The sequence below is a fragment of the Tasmannia lanceolata genome, unplaced genomic scaffold, assembly GCF_043159265.1.
Source record: "Tasmannia lanceolata isolate RefF3 unplaced genomic scaffold, GAP_Taslan_0.1 ptg000063l, whole genome shotgun sequence".
In the NCBI taxonomy this organism is placed as follows: Eukaryota; Viridiplantae; Streptophyta; class Magnoliopsida; order Canellales; family Winteraceae; genus Tasmannia; species Tasmannia lanceolata.
The window spans coordinates 245,817-268,822 of record NW_027518740.1 but is presented as its reverse complement, the minus strand read 5'-3'; the positions used below and the strand labels follow the sequence as shown (position 1 = coordinate 268,822).

At 33.1% G+C, this 23,006-nt stretch overlaps 1 long non-coding RNA gene across 1 annotated transcript in view; it reads right to left on the bottom strand.

The window, feature by feature from the left end:
• Positions 1-22,228, bottom strand: part of LOC143865154 (uncharacterized) — a 31,929-nt gene extending 9,701 nt beyond the window's left edge. Inside the window, exon 1 of the long non-coding RNA XR_013241590.1 lies at positions 21,687-22,228. This is a non-coding gene — a long non-coding RNA (uncharacterized LOC143865154). The remainder of the gene's footprint in view (positions 1-21,686) is intronic.
• Positions 22,229-23,006: the final 778 nt, after the last annotated feature.

Sequence of the window (23,006 nt, the reverse complement as noted above, 5' to 3'; positions counted from 1 at the left end):
AATTTTCAATGGATTTTATCAATTTTAAACCATATGAGTGATTTTACAAGTGAAATTATTGCAAACAAATTAGAAATGAATTGAAAATTCTACAGCAATAAGATATGATGGGATGTAGCTTACTGGAAGATTTTTACAGAATTTTACGTTAAGCTCATATTTAATTTTGATTTAACAATTAAGTGACAAGATTGTAAAAATAACACAGAAACTACTAGAAATAGAAATCTAAATTTATTGAAATTTCTACAGTAGTAAGATATAAGTAAACATAGCATGCTGTGAGAGTTTCATGAATTTTGGAGACCATGTACTATCAATTTCCGATTTTTCAATTTTAAGACCAGATTATGAACTTACACTACAACCCTTAGGAAACAAATTCTAAACAAATTTTAATCGTGATCTGTTGTCAGCAAAAAGTCTCACAAAATATGATAAGTTTCAAAGAAAGCATCAAATAATATACCAAAAAGAATCCAAAAATTCTTAAACATTCATGGTAGAATGTATCAGTACCATATTATTTTCCCACAAAATTTCATTAATTTTAGAATCTATTTAGTATATATTTTATTTTTCTTCGTCAAAAAGATGTTTTTGAAGAGTTTTCTATTTTTAAAACACGATTTTCGAGAAAATTACAACTCCGGAAAACGTCCTTTAATCTTGTTCTGATGTGATGAACATAGGAAAATTTAAAATTCCAAAAAATAGGTCATCCTAAGATAGCTATTTTTTTCGAATTTTGTAATTTCTCAGCCATTATTTTAAATAAAATTCCACTCTTCACTCAAATTTTTGAAATCCTTTGATTCAATGTCCGATCCGATCCGATGGTTATCTTAGTCTATTTAAACAGATCATTGTATTAAATTTCGAGACGAATTGGAATTGTAACACTCATGTAAATCATAATTTTAAGCACACACATTTAATATTGAATTAAATTCATTTAAATGCTTAAAATCATGCAAAAATATAAAAAAATATCAAATAATCCTGGAAAAATCTGAGAATAGTGCACCTACCTGCGATGGAGATCCTCGCCGAATCCGAGAGCTTGATAATCCGAGGATGTCCACTGACGCGTACTCCAATGTCTTTTCTTTCTTTTTCTTTCCTTTTTTCTTTATTTTTCTCACTTGAGATCACGGGTGGCATTATCATCTTGAGCTGGAGCTGACCATGGTTAATGTCTGTTCCCAATCATTCTCTACTAGTTCGTATCTCCGTCTATGGTTTGATGTTCATTTGCTTAACAGGCTCTGTTACTCTGAAATCAACACCTGCCTTGTCAAAAGTTTTCCTCACATGCTCACACATCACCATTAAGTCCTGGAGTGCATCCTTCAATACATCCTTAGCAGAGTCACCAGTAGTCTGAACTCTTATGTTAACTCGGTTATCAGATGGATGAGGAATGCTGTAACCTCAGAATACTACTCTTGGGTCCTTATTCAAGATGAATCTGACGGAATTTGCAAGGGTGTGATCCTCATCAGCAAAGGAAAATGTTGACGAGCTTGGGATTTGTGAGGGAACCGTGTTCCATTGAAGAAAATATTCCTTCAACGAGAATGCTGGTGAAGCTCCTTCTTAGAGAGAGAGAGAGAGAGAGAGAGAGAGGAAGAAGAAAAACAGAGTATCGGTGAAAAACCGATACTCTGTTTTTTTTCTTTTGTTTTGTTTTGTTTTTTTTAAAAGAGGCTGCTGTTGAGCCACCGTAACAGCCGAGAGAGAGGGAGTAAAGACACATATGGTGGGGAGATGGAGTAAGCTGAGAGGGGTTGGAAGATGAAAAACAGAGGGATAGAGAGGGAGAGCAAGGAGACAGAGGGATAGAGAGAGAGAGAGAGGGCGTCGGCGGTGAGGTAGAATACGTAAACACGATGCTCTGTTTTTTTTATAGTTTTTCCTTTTCTTTTCTTTGTTATAACAGAGGTATAGTTTAGGAAGGTATAGAGGGATAAGAGAGGAAACAGAGAGAGAGAGAGGGAACATGGGAGATAAACAGAGGGTATGGAGAGCGCTATTGGAGATAAAAAACAGAGGGTCATCAAAAACAGAGAAAGCTCTTCCTTTTTTATTTTGCAGAGAAAGAAAACCTCCTTTAATGGGGAATCAGAGACATCCTCAAAGCCATCAGAATCTTTCTGAAAATAAACCGACCTCCCTTCTTTTTCTGTGAAAGTTTCCTTCTCCAACCCTTTCTTTCCTTCCCACATCTTTTGTGTTACTAAAACCTATCTTCTATCAAAAGAAAATCCGATCCTTCTTTCTAGAAAGGGAGAGGATATTTCCCAAAAATATTCAAGGACCGAAAGTAAATTTACACCATGCTATTCTTAAAAAAGTTTCCTTTTTAAAATAATAACAATATGGAATCCTCAAGCATTGCCGAATTTATTTATTAGGATTGGAAAATTACCAAATCTTGCGATCATACATATCATGCATGTAATTAAGGGTACGGTGGGCCCTACTATAAATCCGTAGGACGTGATGCATCAAAAGGTGGGCCCTACACATGACCGAATTCCCCATTGTGATTAAAATTTGCTCTTGCATAAAATAATATGCCCCACTCCATAGGATGATCCGAAATACCTAATTAATGGGTCACAACATGAATGGTCATACCCCACAAATAAGCCATTGGATGATCCAATCTGCCCAATTAGTGGGCGGCAAATGCGAATGGATTAGGCCCACAAATCATTTTTCATGGGATGACTTGAGCCATTCAATTAATGGACCTCAATATAAATTCGTTGTGCTTCTTGAATCGTTTTCAAGGGTTATCTGAATAGCTCAAAACTCATTTTTCATTAAAACAATATGCGGGCCCCCTGCTTGATCCAAATCTCAACAAAAATGCTCAATGCGGGCCCACCCACGGGTCCAAATTCTCTCTTATTTAGGTTTTTGTAAATAACCCTCCTCAAAACTTGGCGAAAAAATGCGAAACATGACGGAAATGATTGGAAAGATCAAGAAAGCATAAGGGACGGACACAGGAATGGAAAACACTGAAAAAGACCAATAGCAAGAACACTAACTTCTTTGTTGATTAAAGCAGAGCAAAATGGGGTGTCTACACTATCAACCTTTTGGAGATCTTCAATTGTTGCAGAATTACCTTCTTCATTCTTCTTTGGTGCACGGCAATCTCTGGCAAAGTGGCCCGACTTACTATAACTGTAGCACTTCCATCTTTGTACCTTGTTCCCATGCTGTTTCTCATAACCACGACTGCTTGAGTCACCCCCTTGATCAGAATTTACTTCCCTTTGATCTGATCTAGCCTTTTGGCTTTCCTTTCTGATTCTTCGAATTCTGAAACTTTCTTCCTCGCCCAACGAAGAGAACCTCCTCGTTCTCCTTTATCGTAGATCCAACCATCTTCTTAGCTAGGCTCTCTTGGTTTGCCAAGAGACTCTCCAATTCCACTAGGAAAGTTGATGCTCTAAAACCAACCACAAACAGACTCCTATTTTAGCTATAATTTTAAACAACCAAATAAGATTGCAACGTAACTCTAAGGCAAATAAGGAATCCTATGTTGACTAGTACATAAGTCCTAAAAGTGTGGGCTCTGATACCACTTGTAGAAAACCAAGGATCAAAGGCAAATAGCTTTTGATCTACTTATTAAACAGAAAGAATTTAAGCATGAAGCAATACCCACAAAAGACCAAAGGACAAATCACAGTTCAGAAGAGAGAGAGATGGAGAGAGAGAGAGCTAGTGGGAAAGTTTACTATGAATATATTATTTCAAAAATTAAAACCATACACCACTTCTTCACTCACTATTCACGTTTTTGCAGTTTTCTCCTCTCTGACGTGCAACCTATTCACCTCCAACTCAAACTTATGTTAACTCTTCTCTGTGCTTTTATAAACAAATAAAAGACGTCCTCTTCAAACTCTAACTATAGAAACAATTCTAAACGGACTTGGACTATATTGAAACTAAGCCATTAGAATCCTAATCTAAATTTCAAAAAAGAAAAGAAAAAAAGAGTCCTAATCTAATAACAACTCTAACCACAAACTGAAATACCGGATTAAACTACAACTCTTATTCAACTAAACCTCCTAGTTTAATTAGGATTCACCCATGTGGGCCCGGACCATGCCAAGGCAAGCCGCCCACGTCGCGCCGCGCCTTCCTGTCCCAGTCCCCTCCTTCACAATATATAGAGAGTCGGTGATGACTGTCAACATCCTTCAGTCTCTCATTTCTCTTTGAAATAAAGTAGATTTGTCTTAGATCCAAATCTAAACATTAAAAATTGAGGCCAATCTATCTACAAGCCCACATCCAAATCCGAGATTTATATGGTGTGAGCCCTTACAGTCGAGTATTTTTTCAAAAAGTACTGTAAGGCTTACACCATAGGATGATCCAAACCGTGCATTTGATGGGCCACTTAGTAAATAGGTTATGCAAAAACATTCATTTGCATAGGATGATCCTAGACCTCTGTTCTATAAAGGACTGCATATTATAGAAATATCTATAGATCAGACGGATGGGATCATCCTATAAAAATGATTTTTTTGGCACAACCTATTCAGGGATGTCAATGGATCCAGACAGTATGGACTATCCGAATCTGAAGTTTAATGGACTGGAGCTAGACACACTCCTAGGATCCATGGACATAATTTGGATTCTGATCAAAGGATCCTAAAATATTACTAATCGCATCCAGACAACTAATATAGTCCCTTATTTTTCAAAAAGTTAGGATGATCCAAACCAGCCATAAGATGGTGTAAACCCTTATAGTCCCTTATTTTTCAAAGAGTAATGGCCAAACATCGTAGGATGATCCAAACCGTCCATAACATGGAACACAACGTGAATAAGTAGTTCAGGTGTTCCCCGGAAATCAATTCCATAGGATGATCCTAGCCCTCCGATCTGTGGAGGTTTCCATAATATGCAGTTCATCTTATGGACGGTTTGGATCATCCTGATCTGTACAATACATTTTGAAAAAATACGTGACTATAAAGCCTTACACCATATAAAATCTCCACTATATAAACCACTCTTTACCCGTGCATCTTATTTTTCGAGGGAGACGGTTTCGTTTCAAGGTCACAGAACCTCCAATGGTAAGACATCCTCAAATTCTAGGGTTTTGAGCTCGATTTCACTTCTGAAAATTAGGGTTTTTACGGACCTTGTGTTGAATAATGAGAATCTAGGGTTTGGTTTGGAACATTTTCTTGTTAAAATTTTAATTTCTGCATTGTTTTAGCCTATAGTTCGAGATCCTTCCTTCCAAGTTTTGTTTGTTATTTTTCTGTTCTTGCACTGAAATTGATTTCAACTTGTAGTCCTGATGTTGTTTTCTGAGATTTTAATTATATTTCTTCCTATGATTTTGTTGTTTCTGTATGAAACTATGAGAATCTAGGGTTTTTATCGATCTTGTGTTGAATAATGAGAATCTAGGGTTTGGTTTAGAACTTTTTCTTGTTAAAATTTTAATTTCTGCATTGTTTTAGCTTATAGTTCGAGTCCCTTCCTTCCGACTATAGGGTTTGGTTTCTAACTTTTTCTTGTTAAAATTTTAATTTCTGCTTTGTTTTAGCCTATAATTCGAGATCCTTCCTTCCAAGTTTTTTTGTTATTTTTCTGTACCTGCACTGAAATTTATTTCAACTTGTAGTCTTGATGTTGTTTTCTGAGATTTTAATTATATTTCTTCCTGTGATTTTGTTGTTTCTATATGGAACTATGAGAATCTTCCGTTTTTACCGATCTTGTGTTGAATAATAAGAATTTAGGATTTGGTTTGAAGTTTTTTCTTGTTAAAATTGTAATTTCTGCATTGTTTTAGCCTATAGTTCGAGATCCTTCCATCCAAGTTTTATTTTTTATTTTTTTGTTCCTGCACTGAAATTTATTTCAACTTGTAGTCTTGAGGTTGTTTTCTTTTATTTTAATTATATTTCTTTTAGTGATTTTGTTGTTTCTGTATGAAACTATCAGAATCTAGGGTTTTTACCGATATTGTGTTGACTAATGAGAATCTAGGGTTTGGTTTGGAACTTTTTCTTGTTAAAATTTTAATTTCTGCATTGTTTTAGCCTATAGTTCGAAATCTTTCCTTCAAAGTTATTTTTGTTATTTTTCTGTCCCTGCACTGAAATTGATTTCAACTTGAAGTATTGATGTTGTTTTCTGAGAGTTTAATATATATTTCTTCCTGTGATTTTGTTGTTTCTGTATGGAGCTGTGAGAATCTAAGGTTTTTACCAATTTTGTGTTGATTAAGGAGAATCTAAGGGTTGGTTTGAAACTTTTTGTTGTTAAAATTTTAATTTTTACATTGTTTTAGCCTATAGTTTGAGATCCTTCCTTTCAAGTTTTTCTTGTTATTTCTCTGTTACTGCAGTGAAATTGATTTCAACTTGTAGTCTTGATGTTGTTTTCAGAGATTTTAATTATATTTCTTCCTGTGATTTTGTTGTTTCAGCATGGAGCAATGGGAATCTAGGGTGTTTACCGATTTTGTGTTGAATAATGAGAATCTAGGATTTTGTTTGGAACTTTTTCTTATTAAAATTTTAATTTCTGCATTGTTTTAGCCTATAGTTCGAGATCCTTCCTTCAAAGTTTTTTTTGTTATTTTTCTGTTCCTGCACTAAAATTGATTTCAACTTGTACTCTTGATGTTGTTTTCGGAGATTTTAATATATATTTATTCCTGAGATTTTGTTGTTTCTTGATGGAACTATGAGAATATAGGGTTTTTACCGATCTTGTCTTGAGTAATGAGAATCTAGGGTTTGGTTTGGAACTTTTTCTTATTAAAATTTTAATTTCTGCATTATTTTAGCCTATAGTTCGAGATCCTTCCTTCTAAGTTTTTTTTGTTATTTTTCTGTTACTGCATTGAAATTCATTTCAACTTGTAGTCTTGATGTTGTTTTCAGATATTTTAATTATATTTCTTTTTGTGATTTTGTTGTTTCTGTATGTAACTATGAGAATCTAGGGTTTTTACCGATCTTGTGTTGAATAATGAGAATCTAGGGTTTGGTTTAGAACTTTTTCTTGTTAAAATTTTAATTTCTGCATTGTTTTAGCTTATAGTTCGAGTCCCTTCCTTCCAACTCTAGGGTTGTGTTTGGAATTTTTCTTGATAAAATTTTAATTTCTGCAATGTTTTGGCCTGTAGTTCAAGATCCTTCATTCCAAGTTTTTTTTGTTAATTTTTTGTTCCTACACTGAAATTTATTTCAACTTGTAGTCTTGATATTGTTTTCTGAGATTTTAATTATATTTCTTCCTGTGATTTTGTTGTTTTTGTATGTAACTATGAGAATCTAGGATTTTTACCGATCTTGTATTGAATAATGAGAATCTAAGGTTTGGTTTGGAACTTTTTCTTCTTAGAATTTTAATTTCTTCATTGATTTAGCTTATAGTTCGAGATCCTTCCTACCATGTTTTTTTTGTATTTTCTGTATCTGCACTGAAATTTATTTCAACTTGTAGTCTTAATGTTGTTTTCTGAGATTTTAATTATATTTATTCCTGTGATTTTATTGTTTCTGTAAGGAAATTTACCGATCTTGTGTTGTATAATGAGAATCTAAGGTTTGGTTTGAAACTTTTTCTTTTTAAAATTTTAATTTCTGAATTGTTTTAGCCTATAGTTCGAGATCCTTCCTTCAATATTTTTTTGTTATTTTTTTGTTCCTCCACTGAAGTTTATTTCAACTTGTAGTCTTGATGTTGTTTTCTGAGATGTTAATTATATTTCTTCCTCTGATTTTGTGTTCCTAAATGGAACTATGAGAATCTTTGGTTTTTACCGATCTTGTGTTCAGTAATGAGAATTTAGGATTTTGTTTGGAACTTTTTGTTTCTTAAAATTTTAATTTCTGCATTTTTTTAGCCTATAGTTCGAGATCCTTCATTCAAAGTTTTTTTTGTAGTTTTTGTACCTGCACTGAAATTTATTTCAACTTGTAGTCTTGATGTTGTTTTCTGAGATATTAATTATATTTTTTCCTGTGATTTTGTTGTTTCTGTATGGAACTTTACCGATCTTGTGTTGTATAATGAGAATCTAAGGTTTGGTTTGAAACTTTTCTTGTTAAAATTTTAATTTCTGCATTGTTTTACCATATAGTTCGAAATCCTTCCTTACAAGTTTTTTTGTTATTTTTCAGTTCCCGCACTGAAATTTATTTCAACTTGTAGTCTTGATGTTGTTTTCTGAGATGTTAATTATATTTCTTCCTATGATTTTTGTTTCTGTATGTAACTATGAGAATCAAGGGTTTGGTTTGGAACTTTTTCTTGTTAAAATTTTAATTTCTGCTTTGTTTTAGCTTATAGTTCGAGATCCTTCCTTCCATGTTTTTTTTGTATTTTCTTTTCCTGCATTGAAATTTATTTCAACTTGTAGTCTTGACGTTGTTTTCTGAGATTTTAATTATATTTTTTCCTCTGATTTTGTTGTTTCTGTATGTAACTTTACCGATCTTGTGTTGTATAATGAGAATCTAAGGTTTGGTTTGGAACTTTTTCTTGTTAAAATTGTAATTTATACATTGTTTTAGCCTATAGGTTGAGATCCTCCTTCGAAGTTTTTTTGGTTATTTTTATGTTCCTTCGCTGAAAATTATTTCAACTTGTAGTTCTGATGTTGTTTTCTGAGATTTTAATTATATTTCTTCTTGTAATTTTTGTTTTTTTGTATGGAACTATGAGAATTTATGATTTTTACCGATCTTGTATTGAATAATGAGAATCTGGGGTTTGGTTTTGAACTTTTTCTTGTTAAAATTTTAATTTCTGCATTGTTTTAGCTTATAGTTCAAGATCTTTCCTTCTAAGTTTTTTTGGTTATTTTTCTGTTCTTACACTGAAATTTATTTCAACTTGTATTCTTGATTTTGTTTTCTGAGATTTTAATTAAACTTCTTCCAGTGATTTTGTTGTTTCTGTATAGAGTTATGGGAATCTAGGATTTTTACCGATCTTGTGTTGAATATTGAGAATCTAGGGTATGGTTTAGAACTTTTTCTTATTAAAATTTTAATTTCTGCATTCTTTTAGCCTGTAGTTCGATATCCTTTCTTCAAAGTTTTTTTGGTTATTTTTCTGTTCCTACACTGAAATTGATTTCAACTTGTTGTCTTGATGTTGTTTTCTGAGATTTTAATGTATATTTTTTCTTGTGATTTTGTTGTTTCTGTATGAAGCTATGGGATTCTAGGGTTTTTACTGATTTTGTGTTGAATAATGAGAATCTAGGGTTTGGTTTGAAACTTTTTCTTGGTAAAATTTTAATTTCTGCATTGTTTTAGCCTATTGTTCGAGATCCTTCCTCCAAAGTTTTTTTTGTTATTTTTCTGTTCCGGTACTGAAATTTATTTCAACTTTTACTCTTGATGTTGTTTTTTCTGAGATTTTAATTATATTTCTTCCTGTGATTTTGTTGTTTCCTTATGGAACTACGGAATATAGGGTTTTTACCAATCTTGTGTTGAATAATGAGAATCTAGGGTTTAATTTGGAATTTTTTCTTGTTAAAATTTTAATTTCTGCATTGTTTTAGCCTATAGTTTGAGATCCTTCCTTCTAAGTATTTTTTTTTTTTTTTGTTACTGCACTGAAATTTATTTCAACTTGTAGTCTTGTTGTTGTTTTCTGATATTTTAATTATATTTCTTCCAGTGATTTTTTTGTTTATGTATGTAATTATGAGAATCTAGGGTTTTTACCAATCTTGTGTTGACTAATTAAAATCTAGGGTTTGGTTTGGAACTTTTTCTTGATAAAATTTTAATTTCTGCATTGTTTTGGTCTATAGTTCAAGATCCTTACATCCAAGTTTTCTTTGTTATTTTTCTATTCCTTCACTGAAATTTATTTCAACTTGTAGTCTTGATGTTGTTTTCTGAGATTTTAATTATATTTCTTCGTGTGATTTTGTTGTTTTTGTGTGGAACTATGAGAATCTAGGATTTTTACCGATCTTGTGTTGAATAATGAGAATCTAGAGTTTGGTTTTGAACTTTTTCTTGTTAAAATTTTAATTTCTTCATTGTTTTAGCCTAGAGTTCGAGATGCTTCCTTCCAAGTTTTTTTTGTATTTTCTGTACCTGCACTGAAATTTATTTCAACTTGTAGTCTTGATGTTGTTTTCTAAGATTTTTATTATATTTCTTCCTGTGGTTTTGTTGTTTCTGTATGGGACTTTACCAATCTTGTGTTGTGTAATGAGAATCTATGGTTTGGTTTGGAACTTTTTCTTGTTAAAATTTTAATTTTTGCATTGTTTTAGGCTATAGTTCGAGAACCTTCTTTCGAAGTTTTTTTGTTATTTTTCTATTCCGGCACTGAAATTAATTTCAACTTGTAGTTTTGATGTTGTTTTCTGATATTTTTATTATATTTCTTCCTGTGATTTTGTTTTTTCTATATGAAATTATGAGAATCTTGGGTTTTTATCGATCTTGTTTTGAATAATGAAAATCTAGGGTTTGGTTTGGAACTTTTTCTTGTTAAAATTTTAATTTCTGCATTGTTTTAGCGTATAGTTCGAGATCCTTCTTTCTTTGATTTTTTGTCATTTTTCTGTTGCTTCACTGAAATTTATTTCAACTTGCAGTCTTGATGTTGTTTTCCGAGATTTTAATTATATTTCTTCCTGTGATTTTATTGTTTCTGTATGGAGTAATGGGAATATAGGGTTTTTACCGATCTTGTGTTGATAATGAGAATCTAGGGTTTGGTTTAGAACTTTTTCTTGTTAAAATTTTAATTTCTGCATTGGTTTAGCCTATAGTTCGAGATCTTTCCTTCGAAGTTTTTTTTGTTATTTTTCTGTTCATACACTGAAATTGATTTCAACTTTTAGTCTTGAAGTTGTTTTCTGTGATTTTAATATATATTTCTTCCTGTGATTTTGTTGTTTCTGTATGGTGCTATGGGATTTTAGGGTTTTTACTGATTTTGTGTTCAATAATGAGAATCTAGGGTTTGGTTTGAAACTTTTTCTTGGTAAAATTTTAATTTCTCCATTGTTTTAGCCTATAGTTCGAGATCCTTCGTTCCAAGTTTTTTTTTTTTTTTTTCTGTTCCCGCACTGAAATTTATTTCAACGTAGTCTTGATGTTGTTTTCTGAGATTTTAATTATATTTATTCCTGTGATTTTGTTGTTTTTTTTTTGGAATTATGGGAATATAAGGTTTTTACCGAACTTGTGTCGAATAATGAGAATATAGGGTTTAATTTGGACCTTTTTCTTGTTAAAATTTTAATTTTTGCATTGTTTTAGCCTATAGTTCGAGATCCTTCCCTCTAAGTTTTTTTTTGTTATTTTTCCTGCAGTGAAATTGATTTCAACTTGTAGTCTTGATGTTGTTTTCTGAGATTTTAATTATATTTCTTCCTGTGATTTTGTTATTTCTGTATGAAACTATGAGAAGCTAGGGTTTTTACCGATCTCGTGTTGATTAATGAGAATCTAGGGGTTAGCTTGAAACTTTTTGTTGTTAAAATTTTAATTTATGCATTGTTTTAGCCTATAGTTCGAGATCCTTCCTTTCAAGTTTTTTTTTTTTTTTTTCTGTTCCTGCACTGAAATTTATTTCAACTTGCAGTCTTGATGTTATTTTCTGAGATTTTAATTATATTTCTTCCAGTGATTTTGTTGTTTCTGTTTGAAGCTATGGGATTCTAGGGTTTTTACCCATCCTGTGTTGAATAATGAGAATCTAGGGTTTGGTTTGAACTTTTTCTTCTTAAAATTTTAATTTCAACATTGTTTTGGCCTGTTGTTCGGAATCCTTCATTCCAAGTTTTTTTTGTTATTTTTCTTTTACTGCACTGAAATTTATTTCAACTTGTAGTCTTGATGTTTTTTCTGACATTTTAATTATATTTCTTCTAGTGATTTTGTTGTTTCTGTATTGGGCAATGGGAATCTAGGGTTTTTACCGATTTTGTGTTGAATAATGAGAATCTAGGGTTTGGTTTGGAACTTTTTCATATTAAAATTTTAATTTCTGCATTGTTTTAGCTTATAGTTCGAGATCCTTCCTTCCAAGTTTTTTTGTTATTTTTCTGTCCCTGCACTAAAATTTATTTCAACTTGTAGTGTTAATGTTGTTTTCTGAGATTTTAATATATATATTTTCGAGAGATTTTGTTGTTTATTTAGGGAACTATGAGAATATAGGGTTTTTATCGATCTTGTGTTGAATAATGAGAATCTAGTGTCTGTTTTGGAACTTTTTCATATTAAAATTATAATTTCTGCATTGTTTTAGCCTATAGTTCGAGATCCTTCCTTCTAAGTTTTTTTTGTTATTTTTCTACTACTGCACTGAAATTTATTTCAAGTTGTAGTCTTGAAGATGTTTTCTGATATTTTAATTATATTTCTTGCAGTGATTTTGTTGTTTTTGTATGTAACTATGAGAATCTAGGGTTTTTACCGATCTTGTGTTGACTAATGAGAATCTAAGGTTCTGTTTAAAACTTTTTCTTAATAAAATTTTAATTTCTGCCTTTTTTTGGCCTTTAGTTCCAAATCCTTCCTTTCAAATTTTTTTTTGTTAGTTTTCTATTGCTGCACTGAAATTTATTTCAACTTGTAGTCTTGATGTTGTTTTCTGAGATTTTAATTATATTTCTTCCTGTGATTTTGTTGTTTTTGTATGTAACTTTGACAATCTAGGGTTTTTACCGATCTTGTATTGAGTAATGAGAATCTAGGGTTTGGTTTGGAACTTTTTCTTGTTAAAATTTTAATTTATACATTGTTTTAGCTTGTAGTTCGAGATCCTTCCTACCATATTTTTTTTGTATTTTCTGTACCTGCACTGAAATTTATTTCAACTTGTAATCTTGATGTTGTTTTCTGATATATTAATTATATTTCTTCCTGTGATTTTGTTGTTTCTGTATTGAACTTTACCGATCTTGTGTTGTCTAATGAGAATTTAAGGTTTGGTTTGGAACTTTTTCTTATTAAAATTTTAATTTCTGAATTATTTTAGCCTATAGTTCGAGATCCTTCTTTGAAAGTTTTTTTTGTTATTTTTCTGTTCCTTTACTGAAATTTATTTTAACTTGTAGTCCTGATATTGTTTTCTGAGATTTTGATTATATTTCTTCGTATGATTTTGTTGTTTCTGTATGTAGCTATGAGAATCTAGGATTTTTACCGATCTTGTGTTGAGTAATGAGAATCTAGGGTTTGGTTTGGAACCTTTTTTTGTTAAAATTTTAATTTCTGCATTGTTTTAGCTTATAGTTCAAGATCCTTCTTTCCAAGTTTTTTTATATTTTTGTACCTGCACTGAAATTTATTTCAACTTGTAGTTTTGATGTAGTTTTCTGAGATTTTAATTATATTTCTTCCTGTGATTTTGTTGTTTCTGTATGGGACTTTACCGATCTTGTGTTGTAAAATGAGAATCTAAGGTTTGGTTTGAAAATTTTTGTTGTTAAAATTTTAATTTCTGCATTGTTTTAGCGTATAGTTCGAGATCCTTCCTTCCAAGTTTTTTTGTTATTTTTCTGTTTTCTGCACTGAATTTTATTTCTACTTGTAGTCTTGATGTTGTTTTCTGAGATGTTAATTATATTTCTTCCTATGATTTTGTTGTTTGTATATGTAACTATGAGAACCAAGGGTTTTTATAGATCTTGTGTTGAATAATGAGAATCTAGGATTTGGTTTGGAACTTTTTTTTATTAAAATTTTAATTTCTGCTTTGTTTTAGCTTATAGTTCGAGATCCTTCCTTCCATGTTTATTTTGTATTTTCTGTACCTGCACTGAAATTTATTTCAACTTGTATTCTTGATGTTGTTTTCTGAGATTTTAATTATATTTCTTCCTCTGATTTGTTGTTTCTGTATGGAACTTTACCGATCTTGTGTTGTATAATGAGAATCTAAGGCTTGGTTTGGAACTTTTTTTTGTTAAAATTTTAATTTCTACATTGTTTTAGCCTATAGTTCGAGATCCTCCTTCTAAGTTTTTTTTGTTATTTTTCTATTCATTCATTGAAATTTATTTCAACTTGTAGTTTTGATATTGTTTTCTGAGATTTTAATTATATTTCTTCTTGTGATTTCGTTGTTTTTGTATGGAACTATGAGAATGTAGGGTTTTTACCGATCTTGTGTTAAATAATGAGAATCTAGAGTTTGGTTTGGAACTTTTTCTTGTTAAAATTTTAATTTCTGCATTGTTTTAGCCTATAGTTCAAGATCCTTCATTCCAAAAAAAATTTGTATTTTCTGTACCTGCACTGAAATTTATTTCAACTTGTAGTCTTGATGTTGTTTTCTGAGATTTTAATTATATTTCTTCCTGTGATTTTGTTGTTTCTCTATGGAACTTTACCGATCTTGTGTTGTATAATGAGAATCTAAGGTTTGGTTTGGAACTTTTTCTTGTTAAAATTTTAATTTCTGCATTGTTTTAGATTATAGTTCGAGAACCTTCCTTCCAAGTTTTTTTGTTATTTTTGTATTCCTGCACTGAAATTGATTTCAACTTGTAGCCTTGATTATATTTCTTCCTGTGATTTTCTTGTTTCTGTATGAAACTATGAGAATCTTGGGTTTTTACCGATCTTGTTTTGAATAATGAGAATCTGGGGTTTGGTTTGGAACTTTTTGTTGTTAAAATTTTAATTTCTGCATTGTTTTAGCCTATAGTTCGAGATCCTTCTTCTTTTTTTTGTCATTTTTCCCGTTCCTTCATTGAAATTTATTTCAACTTGCTGTCTTGATGTTGTTTTCTGAGATTTTAATTATATTTCTTCCTGTGATTTTGTTTTTCTGTATGGAACTATGAGAATCTAGGGCTTTTACCGATCTTGTGTTTATTGTTGAGAATCTAGGGTTTGGTTTGGAACTTTTTCCTGTTAAAATTTTCATTTATACATTGTTTTAGCCTATAGTTCGAGATCCTTCCTTACAAGTTTTTTTGTTATTTTTTTGTTCTTGCACTGAAATTGATTTCAAGTTGTAGTCTTGATGTTGTTTTCTGAGATGTTAATGATATTTCTTCCTGTGATTTTATTTTTTTCTATATGGAGCTATGAGAATCTAGGGTTTTTACCGATATTTTGTTGAATAATGATAATCTAGTGTTTGGTTTTGAACTGTTTCTTGTTAAAATTTTAATTTATACATTGTTTTAGCTTATAGTTCGAGATCCTTCCTTCAACGTTTTTTTGTTATTTTCCTGTTCCTACACTGAAATTTAATTCAACTTGGTGTCTTTATGTTGTTTTATGAGATTTTAATTAAAGATCTTCCTGTGATTTTATTGTTAATGTATGGAAATATGAGAATATAGGGTTTTTACGGAGCTTGTGTTGAATAATGAGATTTTAGGGTTTGGTTTGGAACTTTTTCTTATTAAAATTTTAATTTCTGCATTGTTTTAGCCTATAGTTCGAGATCCTTCCTTCCAAGTTTTTTTTGTTATTTTTCTGTTCATGCACTGAAATTTATTTCAACTTCTAGTCTTGATTTTGTTTTCTGAGATTTTAATTATATTTCTTCCTGTGATTTTTTTTGTTTCTGTAAGGAACTATGAAAATCTAGGGTTTTTACCTATCTTGTGTTGAATAATGAGAATCTAGGGTTTGGTTTTTGAACTTTTTCTTGTTAAATTTTTAAATTTTGCATTGTTTTAGCTTATAGTTCGAGAACCTTCCATCCATGTTTTTTGTTATTTTTCTCTTCCTCCACTGAAATTGAATTCAACTTGTTGTCATGATGTTGTTTTCTAAGATTTTAATTATATTTCTTCCTGTGATTTTGTTGTTTCTGTATGAAACTATGAGAATCTTGGGTTTTTACCGATCTTGTTTTGAATAATGAGAATCTAGGGATTGGTTTGGAACTTTTTCTTGTTAAAATTTTAATTTCTGCATTGTTTTAGTCTATAGTTCGAGATCTTTCATTCTTTGTTTCTTTTGTCATTTTTCTGTTCCTTCACTGAAATTTATTTCAACTTGCTATCTTAATGTTGTTTTCTGAGATTTTAATTATATTTCTTCCTGTAATTTTATTTTTCTGTATGGAACTATGAGAATCTAGGGTTTTTACCGATCTTGTGTTGAATAATGAGAATCTAGGGTTTTGTTCGGAACTTTTTCTTGTTAAAATTTTAATTTCTGCATTGTTTTAGCCCATAGCTCGAGATCCTTCATTCCAAGTTTTTTTTATTATTTTTCTGTTGGTACACTGAAATTTATTTCAACTTGTTGTCGGGATGTTATTTTCTAAGATTTTAATTATATTTCTTCTTGTGATTTCATTATTTCTGTATAGACCTATGAGAATTTAGGGTTTTTACCGATCTTTTGCTGAATAATGAGAATCTAGGGTTCGGTTTGGAACTTTTTCTTGTTAAAATTTTAATTTTTGCATTGTTTTAGCCTATTGTTCGAGTCCTTCCTTCCATGTTTTTTTTTTCTATACTTGCACTGAAATTTATTTCAAGTTGTTGTCTGGATTTTGTTTTCTGAGATTTTAATTATATTTCTTCTTGTGATTTTGCTGTTTCTGTATGGAACTATGAGAATCTAGGGTTTTTACCGATCTTGTGTTGAATAATGAGAATCTAGGGTTTGGTTTGGAACTTTTAGTTATTAAAATTTTAATTTCTGCATTGTTTTAGCATATAGTTCGAGATCCTTCCTTCGAAGTTTTTTTTGTTTATTTTTCTGTTCTTACACCGAAATTGATTTCGACTTGTAGTCTTGATGTTGTTTTCTGTGATTTTAATTATATTTCTTCCTGTGATTTTGTTGTTTCTGTATAGAACTATGAGAATCTTGGGTTTTTACCGATCTTGTGTTAAATAATGTGAATCTAGGGTGTGGTTTGGAACTTTTTCTTGTTAAAAGTTTAATTTCAACATTGTTTTAGCATATAGTTCGAGATGCTTCCTTTCAAGATTTTTTTCTTGTTTTTCTGTTCTTTTACTGAAATTTATTTCAACTTTTAGTTTTGATGTTATTTTCTGTGATTTTAATTATATTTCTTCTTGTGATTTTGTTGTTTTTGTATGGAACTATGAGAATCTAGGGTTTTTATCGATCTTGTATCGAATAATGAGAATCTAGGGTTTGGTTTGGAACTTTTTCTTCTTTAAATTTTAATTTTTGTGTTGTTTTAGCCTATAGTCCTACTCCCGAAGGGGGTGGGGACATCCTACATCATCAAAAAAAAAAAATTGTCCGAGATCCTTCTTTTCAAGTTTTTTTTGTTATTTTTCTGTACCTGCCCTAAAATTTATTTCAACTTGTAGTCTTGATATTATTTTCTGAGATTTTAATTATATTTCTTCCCGTGATTTTATTATTTCTGTATGGAACTATGAGAATATAGGGTTTTTACTAAAAGTTTAATGAAAAATTAACTAAAAGTAACTTTTCACCCCTTAAGTTACCTTGGACAACCCCCTATTCATGAATATCTTCTTTTTAACTAAATGAGGGGTATTTTCAAATAAAACTCTTCATGGGCGACATTACAGGGATAATGCACCCTCTTTTTTCCTCTAATGTAAAAACTGGCTGGCTTACAGGATATTTCACTCCCCATTTGCACTACAATTCTAATTCGGCTCGTCTTATTAGGCAAATCTCATCCGATTTTGACAAAATTTTGCAGGGAGCTAGCTGGGACCATAAGATACCCTAAGGTTAAATTTGGGACCCTAGATCACTGATTTGATGGGATTTTGCTCAAACAAAAGGATAAAGAGTTCGGTCAAAATGGGGTGTCTACAGTACCCAACATACGCCAATCTCACATGCCATAATTCTGCATTCTCGTTCTTTCGGGTTCTCTGTCCATATGCATCCTTAGCCGACATCATGTAAACAGAGTCTACTCCTTTCCCCTCCATAAGAGGAGTGCCTGATACAGATATCAAGTTCCTCTTCATGTCTGGAACATGGTAGACATCCTTCAATAAGTTGAGCTCTCCACTAGATTGGGAAACATTACTTGTGTGGGTAATAAGCAATTTCATATCATTCGCTGTTACCACCATCTGACTGCCTTTGTATTCGGTCTTTATCATAAACTTTTGCTCATCACCAGTCATGTGATTAGAACATCCCGAATCAACTATCCAATTAGGGCTGGCAATTTCACCCGTTAAAACGAGGATCCGCCCCCGCCCCGAACGGGGCGGGGACGGGGCCTTTTAAAATTCCCCGAAGCGGGGATGGGGATGGAGATGGACCCGCCCCGCCCCGCCCCGTTTTAATACGCAAGCCATTATTAATATCCTCTTACTTTAGTATTGATTTAGTGTTTTTTAAGTTAACAGTAAATATTTGTTTATGCTAGTGATATAGGCACTACCATAACACAGCTTGTCTTTTTCTTTTATTGGGTGTTAAAAAGCTTTTTTGAGGTGATGATATTTGTGTGAGGGGGATGGGGATTAGGTATTCCCCGTGGAGCGGGGACAAGGATTCGCCGCCATCCCCAAAGCGGGGACGGGGAATGCAACGTCTGGCCCCGCCCCGCCCCGTTGCCAGCCATATATCCAATCTCTAGAATAGTCTATTCTGCCACCTTTGTCTGTGTCCACCGAACTAGCGACATCTACAACTTCTGTAGTCGTAAGAGCAACTTCACACACTTCAGTTTGCTCTTCTGCGATGGAGAGAAGAGAACATGTACCACTCCTCGTCGCTATCAACCTTTTGGAGATCTCAGTTGTTGCAGAATTACCTTCTTCATTCTTCTTTGGTGCACGGCAATCTCTGGCAAAGCGGCCCGGCTTACTATAACTGTAGCACTTCCGTCATTGTACCTTGTTCCCAGGCTGTCTCTCATAGTCACGACTGCTTGAGTCTCCCCCTTGATCAGAATTTCCTTCTGTGGGACCCGATCCCGCGAGAGGGGGGTGGGGCGCGAGCCGCCACGCTCTCTTTTGGTCTCTCGTACCCACGCGATTGGCGTGTGCATTTTAATTATTGATTTTAATTCATCTTTTATGTGAACTTGGGATCACTAAGGCAATCCGAATTCCACCCAAAAGAGACTGACAGAGTCGCCACCTAGATGTGAGATCTAGGACTCGTAATTAACCAGAAATCTAGACTCGCTACCTGGTTGCAAGAATGGAAGGTATGGGGAGTTATCCACCACATGCACCATTCCTGCCCGATAATCGATCTTCGATTCCAAAAGCTAACTCTTTTAAATTTATTTTAAATGGCTCATTCAACTCTATGTTAATGTGCGAACTATGTGACATGCATCCTATGATCTAATTTCAATGTGAATCCTAAATGTGTATCTTGATTTCTTAATTTGTCTGGATTCAATCTAAGTGAAAGTTCTCCTAAAATTCTAATTTCATGGAAAGTCCTAAGTGATTTAATTAAGCATTTACTAGAAAATTAATATACAAAACACCACAATTTGTTGTGGTGCCGACTCGCGGTTGGTATGCCATCAGACATCCAAGCTGCCCTACGTACCCAAGCCTCACTGGGATCAGAGTCGACGTAGTTCGGTGCACCTAAGCTAAGCTATATATGCCTAACTCAACTAAGACACCGATCTAGACGGATTTTACTGTTTCAACAGTTTTAAGAGGAGTTATTTAATTCAAGTTGAGGATTTTATTATCCTAGGATTTCATCTAAGATGCTATATGATTCTTATCTAAATGCAAGTTGTTCCTTAGACTAATACAGGTTAGCCTACATCCTAGGTAACTAGGCTTGTCCTACGGGAAAAAGGGATAAGTAGTGTAACTTGATCTATGACTCAATTGCTAATAATAGCAATCGGTCGTGATGAGGCTGAACTCCCTAACTCTAGGACTCCCTAAAACCTAGGACACGACATGATGTAAGTGTTCCTAAGGGGGCCCTAAAGGTTCCTAAAGAAATTTTGAATCCACAGGCTCTTAGGAATCTCGAATTCTTTTGGGTTTGTAGAAACTTTTAGAATTTTCTTGAAGCTTTTAATTATCTTGAGGCCTTTGGTGTGTGTGGTGTCTTTTAAGTTGTTTGATTAGAAGTTTTTAGTCTCACTTGTGACTTTTAGTGGTCTTTTGGTTAATGACTTTTAACAGATTTAAATCGGTAATTTTAATGGGTGAATTTTGGGTTTGTGGCTTTTAGGTTGGGCGTATTTTAGATTAGTGTCTATTGATTTTTGTTTGGAAAACGACGTTAACACAACCATGTTTTGACAATTCCACAAATTCGACAAAACATTGACCATTAAAAGATTTAACAAACGCAGCCCACTAAAACTGTCATAACTCCTTAACCGCTTGGCCAAATTGAAAGCACGAACATGCGTTTGAAAGATCATTTATAGGGCTACAACTTTGTAGTTCAGCATTGTTTGTGAATTTGTGATTTAGAGGTTCTAAATCAGGTCACAAGACAGGCAGTCAGCACTATAGCGGGAATGATATTGGCACTACCACCTTTTTTTTCTTATCATTTTTTTGTTTTTTGTTTTTATGAGTAATGGGCTGTTAATATCAAAAGAGAGTGGGGCTGATATTAATTCCCTTAAAAATGGTAGTGCAATCATTAAAATATAGCTCTTGCTGTTCTCATTTCATATGGAAAGAAACATGGTAGTGCAGTTATCATTTCCAAAAGAATATGGCTGTGTCACTATCGAAATCAAGGATGTGCTGATATTGTTTTCATCTGTTCATTCTTTTCAACTAAAAAAAATCTTTTACTTTTGGAAGTACTATAACCACCACCCTTCATGTTGATTGAGCCAAACCCTTTTAGCATGAAAAGAGTAATCATGATTGCACTAAAGGGGCTGCCCAAGGGAAGAAAGAGGCTGAATATATTACTTCTTTTTTTTTTTATACTCAACTACTCATTTCATGTTTCTCCTCTGTATTTGTTTCTTTTCTATTACCAAGGGTTTGAGTATGTATTTTAGAAAAGCTAGAGCATGTATTTGGAAAGGGGTTTGAGCATGTATTTGAACGAATGAGTTCTGGATCATTGAAATGAGTAGGTTCGTGTGAATAATAAGCTTGTAGATCTGGGCGTGGAGATGATGGGCATCAAGCTAATCATGGGTTTAGCATGGGGCAATGAGGACATGGGCATGGAATCAATGGTTTGAAGCTGAACGAAGTGGGTATGGGTTTATAAGATTTGGTATTGAATTTGGGTTTTATTTTGAAGATGAAATTGAGGTGGGTTTTGATCAGTGAGTTATGCTGCAAAAGGGGGTTTTGGGTTGCAAAATTTAATTGGGTTTGTGGGTTGGAAAATTAGGTTCTTGGGCTTTTTGGGATGGGAATTTTGTGGCTGCAAAATTGGATTTTTTTTAGGCTTAAGTTATTGGGTTGTATTTTATTTTTTATTTATTTATTTAAAAAATTGGTTTTGCCCAAAGAGTTCGGAAAATCCTTGGAGCTTTGAATTCAAAATCCCTAAAAGGAACCTAAATTTCTAGTTAATAGTCATAATTACATTCAAAATATAAAATTATTGAGAATAAAAACTATAACTAGAACATGCTCAAATTCTTCAATTAGAATATGTAATTATACAATTAGAACATGGAAGCTTATTCTAGAATATAATTTCGATCATGCAAATTAGATCATAAATATAAAAAAAAAATGAACCTACTTGTGATAAAGTGCTGAACCACACCTGGAAGAGAAGAGAGATTCGATCAGGGGATTTATACACCAAAAGAATGAGAAAGTGTGTTCAACTCCGCCAATCGGGAGAGCGCGTGTACGACTCCACCAGAAGAGATGAGAGACGGTAAAAGGGGCTCCACCGAATTGAACCAAAATGGTAAAGAAGTTTTAGGCAAAGGAGTTAAGGGTGGCTAGCTTGGATAGAGAGGTAGTTGATTAGGTAATGAGATACAAGGACTGAAGAGGGTCGCCCATTAATTGGTAGGGAGAAAAGGCTAATAAGGGGATGGAGATGAGAGACAGAGAGAATGGCTGGTAATGGGATCCGTCCGTGTTCTCCCTCCCCTCTCTTTTTATCTAAAATCCCTCTTATAAACGTTGAATCCAAAAAATATCTCCAGAGACTACACAATTGCCTCCTCCTTTGAATTGAGTACTTCCCCCTTCAAAATCGATCCCCTCTCTTCAGAAAATGAATAATATAAGAAAGATAAAAACATGTTTCTAAACAAAATGGATGCCACCTTGGGTTGCCAAAGAGAGAATGCCAAGTGACAGGGGCTGCCTTTTTAAAAATAATGGAGAGCGAAAAGATGCTGTTTGCTTGCCATTTTTCATCGAGAAAGAGTGCAAGCTAGCCTTTTTCTTTTTACCATCGGCAGAGGGTGATGGCTTGCCTTATTAAATACTAAGCAAGAGTGATCTGGGTATGTTTCCTAAATGGAGCGTATCCCACATCTACAGCCAAACCACAAATTAGGATGACTTGTTGATTGCTATCCAAAAATATCACCAATCACACATCACCACAATCGGCCATACCACTCCCTTCTAAAAGGATATCACATGCTAACTGGCCATTGATGATATTAGAAAGTCTAGATTTTTCTCCTTTCACCTTATGCCTGTTTTAGCAATACAAGATGCATTCTTCCACATCCGGGCAAAGAATGACAATTAATTACGTGCTAGTTGTTTACGAAATCACATGGTTACTTGCACGTGTGGCACTCTTAACCCTTTCAGCTTCAGCTTTCACAAATAAGTGGGCCTATATGTAAATTGGCTATGACCACCTTCAATTACTCGCATAGGCTGATCTGCACCATTCAATTTGATAGGCTACACATAAATGTGTTGTGCCCCAAAATCATTTCCATTGGATGATCTAAACTGTCAATTTGATGGGATCCATTTAATGATCTTGACCGTTGATTGTTGGATTACAGTATGAATAGGATTGCGCCCCCTTGAACTATTCCCAAAGACTGATCTGAACCGTTCACTTTGACAGGCCATGGCG